At 34.7% G+C, this 15,614-nt stretch overlaps 1 pseudogene; it reads right to left on the bottom strand.

Annotated features, from left to right (window-relative positions):
• Nucleotides 1–802: 802 nt before the first annotated feature.
• Nucleotides 803–2,132, bottom strand: LOC132495462 (zinc finger protein 148-like; annotated as a pseudogene).
• Between the last annotated feature and the right edge of the window lie 13,482 nt (nucleotides 2,133–15,614).

Genomic DNA, 15,614 nt, shown 5'->3' on the forward strand with positions numbered 1-15,614 from the left:
TTCACACCATACTCAGCTATTTATGTGTATGAGACTTTGGGCTAGTTATCTAAATTTCTTATGCCTCAATTTCCTCTTCTGTAGATGGAATAGCAATTGTATTTATTACACCAGATTGTGGTGAGATTAATTGAATTGATAAATGTAAAGTTAGAACATTACCTGTTTCACAGTAAATATTCAATATATATTTTTTTCCTTAGACTATCAGATTTTTATTACCTTTTTCTCAAAAAAAAAAACAACCATGTCAATATAATACAAAATGAAAATCAAGGGTCTATGGCATATCATTCTTTTTAAAAGGTGGTTTCCTTTTTTCCCCCATAAGACACACTAATTTATTTAAGCCATAATCTCTTGACATTTTAACTTTTAAGTTCACTCTGTCTATAAAGTATACTCATATTCCCTGCTGACGTGCCATGACTATGCTGAAAAACTTAGCAACAGTATGAGTAAATTTCACACAATTACTAATCTCCTAAGAATGTACAGTGTTACTAGTTAGGAAACAATAAGTCTTTTTTTTTTTTTCCTTTTAAGTTTGGTGTAGGTGGAATAGCAAGTTTCTGATCTAAAACAAATAATACATTGCTTCTATAAAGGTGACAACATGTAAGGCAGTTCAAAGAATGCTGACTAATCAAACAAAATGCAATTATTGGATTATCTTGCTATTCATATCAGCTTAACTTGTTTTAACTCATTGCTCTTAAATCCATACAGCACTCCATTTTACAGAGTAACCCCACTCTTGATTAATCTGTTCTAAAGGGCCAGTATTATTTACACAATTATTTTAGCCAAAAGTCTGGCCAGTTGTGGCATCAGGTGAGGATGTCATCCTAGCTCTATTACCATTTACATTCACCAAGGGAAATTCTGGAAGTTCAACACTTGTCCCTGGTCCCTGAAGGTTCACCATTGGCAGTGCTAAACTGAGGAGCTATTCCAGCTCTGGATCCATGATATGGAGCATGGGAAAGAGCTCATTTGGTAAGCTTGGTGGACAGGCTGAGCCTCAGCTTTCTTCTGAGAAGTCACTTGATCCAAAAGGTCCTGTGTTGATGTGGCAGAAACATGGTTTGTCTCATCACCTGTAAACAGTATTCACACTGGTAAGGTTTTTCTCCACTATGAGATCTCTCATGCCTTTCCATGTAATATTTTTTTTTTTTTTTTTTTTTTTTTTTTTTTTTTTTTTTTTTTTTGCGGTATGCGGGCCTCTCACTGTTGTGGCCTCCCCCGTTGCGGAGCACAGGCTCCGGACGCGCAGGCTCCGGACGCGCAGGCTCAGCGGCCATGGCTCACGGGCCCAGCCGCTCCGCGGCATATGGGATCCTCCCAGACCGGGGCACGAACCCGTATCCCCTGCATCGGCAGGCGGACTCTCAACCACTTGCGCCACCAGGGAGGCCCATGTAATATTTTTGAATGAATCTCATACCACATTCATCACAGCGAAATGATTTGTCACCAGTATGAATCTTCTCATGTCTCTGTAGCAGGTACTTCTGTATGAAATGCGTGTCACATTGAAATGGTTTTTCACCTGTATGAATGAAGACATATCTCTGTAAGTGATAGTTCATTCTAAAGGCAGCATTGCAGTGCTCACAAACATGAGATTTAGGGTGTTTCCAACCAAGTGATCCATCTTCATTTATTGTAAGGATTTTTGCAGGAGAACATTGTTTCCATTTCTTCTTTTTCTGTAAGTCCTGGCTCTCTGATTTGTTTTTTGTCTCTCATCATTTGCTCAGATACATCAGTAAAAGTAATTTCTGCTTTACACTTATAGAGACATTAAGTGCATACTGTAGTCCTTGAGGAAGTCTTTCATGTGTTTCCATCTGCTCTTCATCATTTTTCACTGTCTCCTCATGGACCATGAGTTCATCATGTGATATCATATCCTGTTGTCTCATTTCACTTGCTTGTTAACACTTCATCTGCAGCAAGGATCTCCTGGTGAGGCATACTCCAGTCTTGAAGCACTGACTCCCACAGCTCTCCAGACACGGTAGACTGGCCAGACACTCCACCATTACAACCATTGCCCTGGAAGACTGCATTTCAACTATGCTGCCACATTTAAATAATCCTTCCAGTTTGTCGTCAATGTTCATGCTTAAGTATAACTGCCTGAGACTAATGTAAAAATGAAGGCTTCAAGGAAGGGAACGCTGTAGAGTTGAAAAAGAAATCATGGTTGAGTTTCTACCTTTCATAGGCTTCAGAGACCCTCAATACCACCTCAATCACGTATGCCGTCCAGTTCTTCTACAAAATAGGTCAGGCAAATGCTCATCATGCCAGATCACTTGGCCGAATTTCCAAGCTTGATTCCTCCCTCTATCTGCCAGTGGGTGCCGAGGTCACCGACTGCAGGCGGTGGCAGCTTCAACGTTTCTAGGGGCCTTAAGAGAAGGGGAAGGGGGGAGGGGGGAGAACTTTTTCTGTGGTAGCTTCATCAACAGCTCCCACCCCTGCGCCCTTCTCCTCTTCTCCCCCATTAATATATGTTAGCTGTTTGTTTATCAAGTATTTTCCTTCATCTACCAATAAAATTACAAGTTGTTTTTGTTTCTTTAATTCATTAGTGTAATGCAGTACATTAGATGATACCTTAAATCTCAATAATCCACATGTTCTTGGGATAATATGCCCTAGGAATTAATTAACTGTTATTGTAATTTGAACTGATTTACTAGTATTTTTAAGGTTTTTTACATCAATATTCACAAATGAGAAAATACATAACTTTCTCTTTTTTATATATCATTTTAAAGTTTATATATTACTATAATGCTTTCTTAGTAGATTAAGGAAGTTATGGATTTTACTTTCAAAATTAAAAACAATAATAAAAACTTTACACTTGAACTAAAAAAAAAAGTTGGGAACCAGGACGCAAGTTCAGGTTGGTCTCATGAAAGCCCATGATCTAACAACTAAATATGAATAACACAAATAATGAAAGTGTGAAATGAAATATTGGAAATACTGTAAGACAGCATCAAAGGAGATAGTAACTAGACTTTAGACTACTTGAGCTTAAGTATTCTTTTTACTCATGTTTGTCACTTCGAGAAGTAACACTCACTAGGCACATAGCAAGAATTTCATCAATGTTGTAGGTGGAATTAATGAGTAGACGGTTGGGTCAATAATTTAAAAAGGGATGTGTATATTGGGTGTCAGGAAAGACTTCATGAAAGCAGATAGCACTTGATGTGGACCTAGTCAAGAAAATAATATTTTTGATACTTTACCATTGCTGGGTAGGAATTACTCATAGTAGAGAGAAAAGAATGTGTGAATTAATGGAGGCTGTATCGTCTAAGGGTATTTGGGGAATAAGTAGTAATCTAGATTGTTTTATGTTTAGAATACCAGTGCAGTAGAAGAATCTTTCCAAAATCATCATTAACTTTTGAAATAATCAATATTTTAAAAAATCACAATACCCCACTTCCTTCAAAAGTCTTTGCTCAACTGTACACTTTCTCACTGAAATGATCATCCTATTAATCTTTGCAACACCCCCACTAAGCACCCCTAATCCTTCTTATCCTGTTCTCTCTCTATGTATATGTCATTTTTCCCCATAGCATTTAATCACTTTTGAACCTCCTGTGTTGTTTACTTATTTCATCCATAATTTCCCACACCAGAATATAAGTTCCATGAGGGCTCTATTTTTCACTGGAGAACAAAATTATTTTTCGAGTGCCCAGAAGAGTACCTAGTACACAGTAGAGATTCAGAAAATATTTTGATGAATCTGCATTTAACAGATGAGGAAATTTAGACTCATAATACATTAGTTACCTGAGTTTTCATACCTATGGTTGTCTCAGTCCTCATTTTTGTCATACACCAGAAACGGAGTTCCTTAATGCGTTTTGATACTACCTCTTTTTAAGAAAAGCTTCTTCAAGCTGTCTTTATTCCTAAGCCATAAATTGAACTCACTATCCTGACTATAGTTGTTTAGGTTTGAGTCAATGACCCATCAAACGGAGGTCATCTATGGCTTAGCCAGAGGTCAGTGATGTGCACAGATTAAGAAACAGATCACTGTATACTGGATGAAGAATTTTCAACCAATCAGATATATTCTTTTGTGAAATTTGCAGAAAAACCTTACTTAGAGTTTATTAGTAATGACAACAGAAGAAATCGATAAAGGAAAAGATATCCAAGTTACCATCATGACAAATAGTTTGAATTAAGAACAAAATATGCCTGTTGCTGTTGCTGCTGCAAAGAGAGGACAATAAGATCACTTGTTATGTGTCTTGAAAAACTATCCACTTCACTGAGAGTTCAGGCTGATCCTCTTCCAGAATACTTTGCTCTTCTTCCTTACATTTTTGTTTGTCCTCATAATAACCCACAATTGGCTTAGAAAACTGCCACAGATTTTTGTTCTTTGTAACTGGAATGAGCCAAACAATCCGAAAATCTTTTCATATGTCATAGTTATTTAAGAAGATGCAAGGTCATCCCTTCCTACTATGTCTTTCTTTTGTCTTGTTCAGCTATTTCAGGAGTGAAATTAAAGTCTTTTTCAAAAGTCTTCTAGCAGGTATAAAATAGTTATGACATGTTCTCTTTATCTTGTAAATGAATTTAATCATTTTTTCCTTCAACAAACAATGCATTTTCATTTTTACTTTTCTAAAGTCAATTCTACCACACTAAACCTTATCATTTTATGTCCATTATGCCACAAAATACAATTACTTATTCCTCTGTCTTAAGTGGCTGAGAAAAACACAAATGCATAGGCATGTAAAAACACGGGGATGGGGAAGGGTAAGCTGTGACAAAGTGAGAGAGTGGCATGGACATATATACACTACCAAATGTAAAATAGATAGCTAGTGGGAAGTAGCCACGTAGCACAGGGAGATCAGCTCGGTGCCTTGTGACCACCTAGAGGGGTGGGGTAGGGAAGACATAGCACAGGGAGATCAGCTCGGTGCCTTGTGACCACCTAGAGATGTGGGGTAGGGAGGACATAGCACAGGGAGATCAGCTCTGTGCCTTGTGACCACCTAGGGGGGTGGGGTAGGGAGGGTGGGAGAGAGACACAAGAGGGAGGGGATATGGAGATAAACGTATATGTATAGGTGATTCACTTTGTTATAAAGCAGAAACTAATACACCATTGTAAAGCAATTATACTCCAATAAAGATTTTTTAAAAAAGAAATAAAAAACTGTTATTGCCATTAGTGTCTATTTTTGCTGAAGAATATATTCTGTAATTTTTCACCATTGAAGCAAGTTATTGTGCTTGCTTTCATTTATTATTTGACTAAATCTATCAGGGTTTGATTTTATATCCTTTAATCTTTATTCCAAGCATTTATCTATTTTCTGCATTGATTTTAGGACATTCACACTTGAGATCCTTATGTGTTATTGAATTGCTCCCTATTCTCCATTATGGACCTCATCACAATGGTACTAATATATTTGTTTGTTTGCATATCATTTTACCAACTCCAAATAAATTCTTAACATTTTCTTCTCAAATGATCATGTAAATTTTACTTTTTAAGAGTATAAATGAGGACAAGTTTTATATACTAAAAGAGAATTTTCAGAAGCATTGTCACTTTGTTTTCTTCAGAAATTGTCTATTTTATTAAGATAGAAGTGCTAAATGCCTGAGAGTTGGAAAAAGGAAAAGTAATTGCAGTTTGTATCTTTATTAGTATTAATGTGGTGGTATTCATTTATATACAGCATGCAAAATTATTTTCCTGATTGCCTTCTCTTTGGGTCACAATGCATGAAATCTCTTAATCATGTTAAAATTTAGACTAGACCCTAGAGATGTGTTTGCAATTGCTATTTTCTCCATAGCATTAAGAGGAAAATGTTGGAAGATCTTCCACTTGCATGCCTGCCTAGTTTATGGTGATTTGCATTTACATTAATTCATTGTTGATGTTCCTATGACTTTTTCATTATTTCCATGAAGAGATTACTAAGAATAACACAAATGTTACCATCATCAATATTTCTAGAAAAATTTCTTCACTCTAACAAGGCATTGGAAACCAAGGAGGGGAATAAGTACAATAAAGAAGCATCTTTTGTTTTTCCTTGTAGAATAAGTCTTTATTGAGATATTTATTTGCTTGGCCTCCTGCACTTTTCTCTCTTCCTATTTCAGCAGGTAGTTAATGTCAGCGCTGCTCTGTTCTATAGAAGGTCTATAGAGGCTAGCACAAAAGCTAAATTTGCATGAAGTTCTTTCTCAGCCCTTCCTCCCTTTCTCTCTTTCTTATTTCTTCCCTCTTCCTTCCTTCTTTCAATCCTTCAATAACTGAAGTTATTATGTTAAGGATCCTGAGCACCAAAGAGAGGAGAGGAGTAACTATGGGCCAGAAAAAGAGATGGGGAAGATTTCTCCCAGATAGGTAAAACAAGGATAAGATTTTATCACTCTTTAATCCCACATATTGCTGGTGCTTCCACGCTGTTATTTCAGTTCATAATGACATTGCAGATTAGTTTATATTATCGACAGCATTTATTTGAAACTCTGTTTCAAGATCCTTGAGTGCAAGTACTTTGTCTTACATGTTGTGAATCTTCAGCTTTTAGTTCAATAGAATTTTCAGCAATGATGGAAATATTCTATACCAAATATGGTAGCTAGTAACCACAGGCGGCCATTGAGTATTTGAATTGTGACTAGTACAAATGACAAACTGATTTTTAAATCTTACTTAATTATTATTAATTCAAATTTAAATATCCACATGGGCTAATGGCTGCCATGTTGAACAGCACATATTTATACTGATCTTTTACATGTAATATTCTCTTAATAAATGATCAGTGATAGTGATAAAATCACTCCTATTTTAAATATATCATCCTCTCATATTTTTCTTACATGGCATTGGTAGTGGTGTTCACTAAAAAAGAACTGTTAACATTTTATTTAAACTTGTAAATGAACTTATACTACTATGCCTGGGTTTCCCCTAATCTTATCCCTCACTTTTCAAAAAAATAAAACAAACAAGAAAAATAAATACTTTTTATGATTTTTTTCTGAAGAAAGATATTTAGAACAAATTGTTTAATATTTAATTATAGTATATATCATGTTTATTTGAAAATAAGAATAAAATACTTCTTTATGTATTGGACATAAAATAGAACCTTGTAGAGAAAGCATAAGTTATGAGTTGTGGCTTTATGTCAATGCATTTCATTTGCATGTACTAATTAATTACTATTTTATATCATCAACATTTGAGACTGAAAGCCTTATTAACTAAAAGGAATTCTAATGTGAAACTAAATAATAAACAAATTTATTGATGGTCACAGATTTTTCTTCGTGTTATTAAGGTTAATTGTAAAATTAATTACAGCCATTTGTAACTTTGATATGTGTAATATACACTCGTTTAGAATTGACATAAAATTTGAAATTTTGAATGGTGGTAAGTATAGTAAATGTTTAATAAAGCTTCTTTCCATAATATTTCAATAAATGTAAATATCAAGTTCTAAAAATTCAAATTGACAATCTGGGGAAAATAACACTCCCATTACATATGTAATGATATAATTTCTCTTAATTTTTAATTTTTCTGTTTTTTTCTGAATATTATGTTTTATTAAATATACTGCATAAATGATAATAGGAAATTCAAACTCTACTTTTCAGATAAATAAATTTATAATCTATGTATATTGATAAAATTATTCAATTAGTAATTTTTAATCTCAAAATACATACTTAAATGTAAATTAAATTACATTTGAATGGAGAAAACTTCTTCTCCACTCCGGATGTTTTTTTCTTAGGATAACATTTTCCCAGAACCCTGGGGTTTCTCCTCCACCTGAAAGTATAATCACTTATCAGTAGGTAAAATTAGGGAGAAAAACAAGACCTTCTGTGCTCTCTCTTTGCCTCTTTGCCTATTCCTTTGCAGCTGCCTGAATGCAGGGTGCTCTTTCCTCAATGGGCTTGTCCACTCTTTAGAATCTTGCCTTCCTCTAGCATTTCCTGAGGGTAGGTGGACAAGTCTGCATGTTTATGATATTCAATAATATATTAGTTTTTTTAAATTAAAGTATAATTGACTTGCAATGTTATATTAGTTTCAAGTGATTTGATATTTTATACATTACAAAATGATCATCACAATAAATCCAGTAACCATCTGTCACCAAAGTTATTACAATATTATTGACTATATTCTCTATGCTGTATATTACATCTCCATGACTTATTTATTTTATAACTGGAAGTTTATATCCTTAATCTCCTTCACCTGTTTCACTCATTCCTGCACCTCTCTTCCCTCTGACAACTGCCAGTTTGTTCTATATAACTATGAGTCTGTTTCTGTTCTGTTTCGTTTGTTCATTTGTTTTGATTTGTTTTTAGATTCCACATATAAGTGAAATCATATGGTATTTGTCTTTGTCTGACTTATTTCACCTAGCATAATATCCTCCAGGTCCATCCATGTTGTCTCAAATGGCAAGATTTCATTCTTTTGTATGGCTAATATTGCATTGTATAGTAGCATTATATGATATTGTTTATTCTCCATGTGTTTGTGGTTTTTTGCAGTTTCTTTTTTCTTGAAGTTGATTTCTAGTCTATAATGTTGTGTCAGAACACTCTGACATACATCACAGCAATATTGTTTGGATCCGTCTCCTAAGTAAAGGAAATAAAAGCCAAAATAAATAAACTGGACCTATTGCATATTTTGGAGATTAATCCTTTGTCAGTTGCTTCATTTGCAAATATTTTCTCCCATTCTGAGGGTTGTGTTTTTACCTTGTTTATGGTTTGCTTTGCTGTGAAAAAGCTTTTAAGTTTAATTAGGTCCCATTTGCTTATTTTTGTTTTTATCTTCATTAGGAGGTGGGTCAAAAAAGATCTTGCTGTGATTTATGTCAACGAGCGTTCTGCCTAGGTTTTCCTCTAAGAGTTTTATAGTGTCTGGCTTTACATTTAGGTCTTTAATGCATTTTGAATTTATTTGTGTGTATGGTGTTAGGGAGTGTTCTAATTTCATTCTTTTACATGTAGCTGTCCAGTTTTGCCAGCACCACTTATTGAAGGGACTGTCTTTTTTCCCATTGTATATTCTTGCCTCCTTTGTCATAGATTAGGTGACTATAGGTATGTGGGTGGAATAACTTTCTATCATCTCACTTTAAGTGTGTCTGTGTCTTTAGATTTGAAGTGAACTTCTTATAGACAGCATATGTATGAGTCCTGTTTTTGTATCTATTCAGCAACACTATGTCTTTTAATTGAAGCATTTAGTCTATTTATATTTAAAGTAATTTTTCATATGTATGTACTTATTACCATTTTGTTAATTGTTTTGGGATGTTTTTGTAGTTCTTTTTTGTTTGTTTCTTCTTTTTTGCTCTGTTCCTTTGTGATTTGATGACCATCTTTAGCTTTATGTTTGGATTCCTTTCTCTTTTTTGTGTATATATCTCATGGTTTTTGGTTTGTGGTTACCCTGATGTTTATACATAAGCATGTGTAACTACATATATTTATGACTATTGTAAGTTGATCTCAAGTTCAAACACATTCTAACAAACCTGTATTTTTACTACCCCCTTCCCCATGTTTAATGTTTTTGACATCATATTTTACATCTTTTTGTTTTGTGTGTCCTTTAACTACTTATTGCAGATATAGATGATTTTACTACTTTTGACTTTTAACCTTCTTGCTAGCTTTATAAATTTTTGATCAACTACCTTTACTGTATGTTTGCCTTTACCAATGAAATATTTCCTTTCATAATTTTCATATTTCTTATTGTAGTCTTTTGTTTTCTGCTTAGAGAAGTCCCTTTAACATTATTTGTAAAGCTGGTTTAGTGGTACTGAGCTCTTCTGGCTTTTACTTCTCTGTAAAACTCTATATCTGTTCTTCAAATCTGAATCATGGCCTTGATGAGTAACATACTCTTGGTTATATGTATTTTTTTTTGTTGTTGTTGTTGTTTAATCATTTTGAATATATTGTACCGCTCCCTTTTAGCCTGCAAAGTTTCATCTGAAGAGTCAGCTTGTAATCTTTTGCGAGTTCCTTCATACATAAGTAGTTGTTTTCACTTGCTTCTTTTAAGATTCTCTCTTTATCTTTAATTTTTGCCATTTTAATTACAATATCTTGTTGTGAACCTCTTTGGGTTCATTTTGTTTGGAACTTTCTGTGCTTCCTGGATCTGGATGTCTGTTCCCCTTTCCAGGTTAGGAAACTTTTCAGCTATTATTTCTTCAAATAAATTCTCTGCCCCTTTCTCTCTGTCTTCTCCTTCTGGGACTCCTATAATGTGAATGTTGGTACACCTGATGTTGTTTCAGAGATATCTTAAAGTATCCACATTTTTTAATTTTTTTTTTCTCTTTTGTTTAGCTTGGGTGATTTCCACTACTCTGTCTTCCAGTTCATTGATCTCTTCCTTCCTTTGAGTTAATTTTTCATTTCAGTTATTGTACTCTTCAGCTCTGTTTGCTTCTTCTTTACATTTCTAACTCTTTGTTAAACTTCTCACCATGTTCATCCATTTCTTTGCTGAGTTTGTTGAACATCCTTAGAGTCATTACCTTGAACTCTATTGGGCAGACTGCTTATCTCCTCCTCGCTTAGTTTTTCTTCTGGGCTTTTGTCTTGTCCCTTCATCTCCTCACTTTGCCTAGTTCTGTGTATTTATTTCTATATATTAGATAGTTTGGTTACATTTCCTGATCTTGGAGAAATAACCTTATGTAAGGGATGTCATAAGAGAGGCCCAGCAATAACCCCCACCCCCTGTCACCAGAGCTATATGCTTTAGTTGTGCCCCTTTTGTGGGCTAAGTAGGCCTTTCCTGTGTGGCAGGGCTGACTACTGTGAGTATGCTAGGAGGTAGAGCTGCCCTCTGGCCTGATTGGCTGTGAGGCCCTGCCTTGTGCAGTGGCTGCTAGCCCACCTTTTTGTGGTGCTGGGTCCTGGCATGACTGGATGTGGACCCCTGGGGTGCCTTGGACTGATGCTGATCATTTGTTTCCTGAGATATAAGGAAAAGGAAGGAGACATGGGTGCTTAAAGACCTATTGATAGATGTGAGCAATCAACTTAGAAATACTGAATAGCTATGGACTAGATACCAGAGATGATTTGGGAGGAAAACACTGAAGAATATAATGACATAGATGAAGTTTTCCTTTGTTGAGGAAGATTCTTAGTCCATATGTGTACTTTAGGTACATTTTATTGTGCTCATCCTTTCTCTTTGTTATCTTTGAATGCTTCCTCTTTATTATTGCAAATGAAAAGTCTCAGAGAGATTTAAAAACTATTGAGCATTTTATTACATTGAAGCAGATAATAAAAAAATGTTTGAGGCTCTCAGGCCTTAGAAAAGTCTTGGAAGCATCTTTCCTGCCTTTACCAATGGTCATTTTACTATTTTGATCATTTTCTTAAATCCTTAAAATGTGTAGTTAAGTCATGAGATTAGTTGAAGACAACTCATATCCATAATCCACAGGAATAGCCAGCAAGAAGGAGGATCTAATTCTAAATATGGGAGCGTGTGTGTGTGTGTGTGTGTGTGTGTGTAACATATTTCTCTATAAAATTTGTCTAAGGTGAGTTGATAGAATCCCTCCCAATGAAATAGAAATCATTCTTGGTATTTTCCAGAAAGAATTCATTTCACAGTTGCACAAAGGTAGAAGCATATTTTGACAAAAACCATTAGAGAATGTACTTACCCTTCTGGAACTTAGGACAGTCATTGTAACAATTTATGTCAAACATGTATAGAAATAGTTAAAATAACAGGGAGATAATGAATTCTATGAATGAAGCTAAGGTCAAATACACATTCTGTGCACAAATACTCTCTATAGATCTTTTGTCATTCATGAATGAGTAAACATTAGGACAGGTTGATCCTTCAAACAATACTGATGAACAAAAAAAGAAACAGTGGGAAAGAAAACACCAACTCAATTAATATTCAGAAAAACAGAAAATTGTTGACACATTAGTCAAACGATGAAAAAGAAAACCTTTTAGAAGACATGTCTGACATTCCTGGCACAACCATATAATTTATTACATCAAGTGACACTCTTGAGAAGCAAAAGGGGCATTATCAGTAATTACACCAAGACAACATCCAGAAACCAAAACTGTACTGGGCAAACTGATATATATGGTCACCCTAACAATAGAATATAAGAAAATGTGCATGTATGTATGTAACACAAACAGAGAAGATGATGGAATAAGAAAAGAAGAATAAGTAGTAAAAATAAGAAGCTAAGATTTTTTAAAAAGATGGAGTGAGACAGAAAAGAATTGCAAAGAATCTTTAGTGGTAACTGTAGTGTAGGGGAGAGAAAAGTTCCCAACCCTCATATGATCCCTGGTTGGGTCTGAAAATTAAACTGACAAAGACAGATTAATAAGTGAAAAGTATTCAAATTTATTTAATGTCAGTTTTACATGACATTGGAGGCTTCATAAAGAAATAAAGACCCAAAGAAAGAGACTTGTATATTTTCATGCCAGGGTTGATCAAGAGTGGGCAGTTGTGGAGAAATATGATAAGTTAAGGAGTGTGAGGTAATTGTAATGAGCTGGGGGATCTTAGCAAGGCCTGTTTGTTAGGATTCTTCTTGGTGTCCCTTTGTTTTAGGAGATAAGGATGCTTTTGTCCTTTGGGTAGATGAAGGGCACCTCTCACATGAGAATTTTATGCCCTGCTTCAGAGAAGAAGGGCTAGGAGTAGGAGGTCAGAGTGATCTTCCTGCTTTTGCCATTTCCCCAAACTCCTTCAGCTTAAAATATTCAGTATATGAAGGTGCTGTATTTTGGTGTAGCATGTCCTAAACCCCATAAACTGAAGTCTCTACAGGAGAGATTAAGAGCAAAAGTGACATTGATAAAAACTGATTCAGTGTTATGGAGTAAAAATCTGAATAACATTCCCAGAATGCTGATCAGAGGGAGCAAGTAATGAACATGATGGTATGTTATCTGAGGAATGTGGAGAAATGATAATGAAGATTAAACCTTAGTTATTCATGAGAAAGAAACAGGAATATGGATAAAAACATTAATTCAAAAGTACTTAAAGGGGCTTCCGTGGTGGCGCAGTGGTTTGGAGCCCACCTGCCGATGCAGGGGACACAGGTTCATGCCCTGGTCCGGGAGAATCCCACATGCCGTGGAGCGGCTGGGCCCGTGAGCCATGGCCGCTGACCCTGCATGTCCGGAGCCTGTGCTCCACAACGGGAGAGGCCACAACAGTGAGGGGCCTACATACCACAAAAATAATAATAATAATAATAATAATAATAATAATAATAATAATAATAATGAAAAAAATAAAGAAAACTTTCTGCAGAAAAGAAGCGAATTTGAGTATGAAAAGTGAAAGGGCTTTTCTGGGGTGCAAGGAAGATTAAAAGAGATACATAACAATTAAAATTCTGTCTTTCCTTATCTGATTATTAAATGGATGGAAAAAAGTATTATACAATTTTTGGATGACATTTTAAAACTAAAACATAAAACAAAAATTAGAAAAAAAAACTCACTTAAGAAGTAAAAATATTAAACTGGCCTCCAGATTCTCAGCATCACTAACACTCAGATAAGAATGAAGCAAAAGAAAAATGAACGTGAAGAGGAAAAGTTTTATCCAAATATTAATAAAAGGATACTTTATTATTCAAAGACTCAGAAAATATACTTTTGTATGACTCTTAAAATGTCACTTCAGTATGTATCTTGGCTTCTCTTGTAATGAATGAATCACAAATCAGAGCTAAAGATAGGGAAAATTCCATATCCATCATGTGCAAAAAGCTGTGGTGGAAGCAAAGATAAAAACAAAGATGTTGCTTTTGAGGTATTTTATGCTCTATCCAGAGCAAGCTATATGTAGTCAATTAAGGATGAAAACAGCACTATAGCAAGTGACATAATTGTGTGACTTAGAATGTGGCAATGTGTAATGCCTAATGTAGGGAGCAGGAAAGTCTCTACTGAGTTAATGGCAGATATGCTGGACCCTAAATTTTTTTTTCAAGTTTATAAAGTTGGAGAGGTTATTCTGAAGAAAGAATATAAGAAGAAAATGTGCAAAAGCTTTTGGGAGGCTCAGGAAAAGCACTAAACCTTTAAATATACAAAAGAGTAATTGTTATATATAATAATTTAGAATCATGTAATGGTGGCGTTGATTGCTATTCTTTTTTGTTAGCAATGGGGAGCCAGTGGGTAAATCTGATGAAAGTGTTAATGATACATTGAGAGATTAACTGTTAGAAAACTGGTAGCTCTGTTGACAATTTATTGTAGATCTCTAGAGAAGAGATCATAGAAAAACTGAACTAAAGCACTCCCAAAGGAAATAAAAAGAGTAGAATATATTGAAGAAGGATGATAGAGGCATAATTGACAAGACTTGGTGACTCATTGGTTGTAGAGATGAATGACCATGACATTTATATTGGAAACGTGTTATCAGTAAATAAAATAAGCAGCTAACATTTAGGCAGATACAATTCAAAGAGCTTTATCAACATCATCCCAATTAATCTTCACAGAAACTAAGAATAAAGATGTTATTGTTATTATTAGAACTATTTTATAGATGAGGAAACTGAGTTAGAGAGGTTAACAAGCTTGGTAGAGGTCACATAGAAGGGATACACCGTGGCTTTGAATCCAGGCAGTCTGACTCCAGAGCCTATATTCATCATCACTTCATTCAACAAATTCTCATTTGAAAGAATTTTAAATGACCAAGCTAACTTCAAATCAAAGTAATATCCAAGTAGGATATGTGAATCAGGTGTACATTGGGCTCAGCAGTCTCAGAGCTCATGGTGCGATGGGTGAAATTAGTATACATATGATATTTGGATTGTGTAAATACATAATGCTATCCAGAAGACAATACTATTTAGGCAGAGTGTGAATATCTGATTGAAGTGATGCCAATCTCTTCAGTTAATTTTCGATGCATCTTAAAGTAATGATGGTATTTTTAGATTGCTATTTAGACTTTCCAAATTTGTAAAATGTTTATTTGAGAAAGGATTAGGTAATAAATGGTTGTTTAGAGGAAAATTTTTCTGTAAAATGAATAACTTAACATCTTACTATTGAGGAGATGCTCAACGAGATGTGAAGGCAGTACTTAGACTTTATAAATATTACCTTACTAGTCCTTCTGTCACCTGCAGCTAGGAGTTCTATGTCATAATAGCTTATAGAATATAACCTATTTGCTACATAAGAATAACAAATTGACTGTAAAATATGTATATCTAGCTAGCTAGCTATCACACATGCTTTTATTATTGCTTATAATTTATAATTTAGAAAATCATACTCATTAAGTGCATTTTTATATTAATATTCACTAAAAGACTCTTGCCACATATTTGTACCCTTAGTGAACATGGAGTGTAGTGGAGGTTACTGAGAAAGGAGCAAAAAATAGTGCCGGATTCTTGGTTATGGGCTGCACTTTGAGATCCATGCCTAAAAAGTTTTGATTGTAGTGG

The sequence above is a fragment of the Mesoplodon densirostris genome, chromosome 8, assembly GCF_025265405.1.
Source record: "Mesoplodon densirostris isolate mMesDen1 chromosome 8, mMesDen1 primary haplotype, whole genome shotgun sequence".
NCBI classification, from domain to species: domain Eukaryota; kingdom Metazoa; phylum Chordata; class Mammalia; order Artiodactyla; family Ziphiidae; genus Mesoplodon; species Mesoplodon densirostris.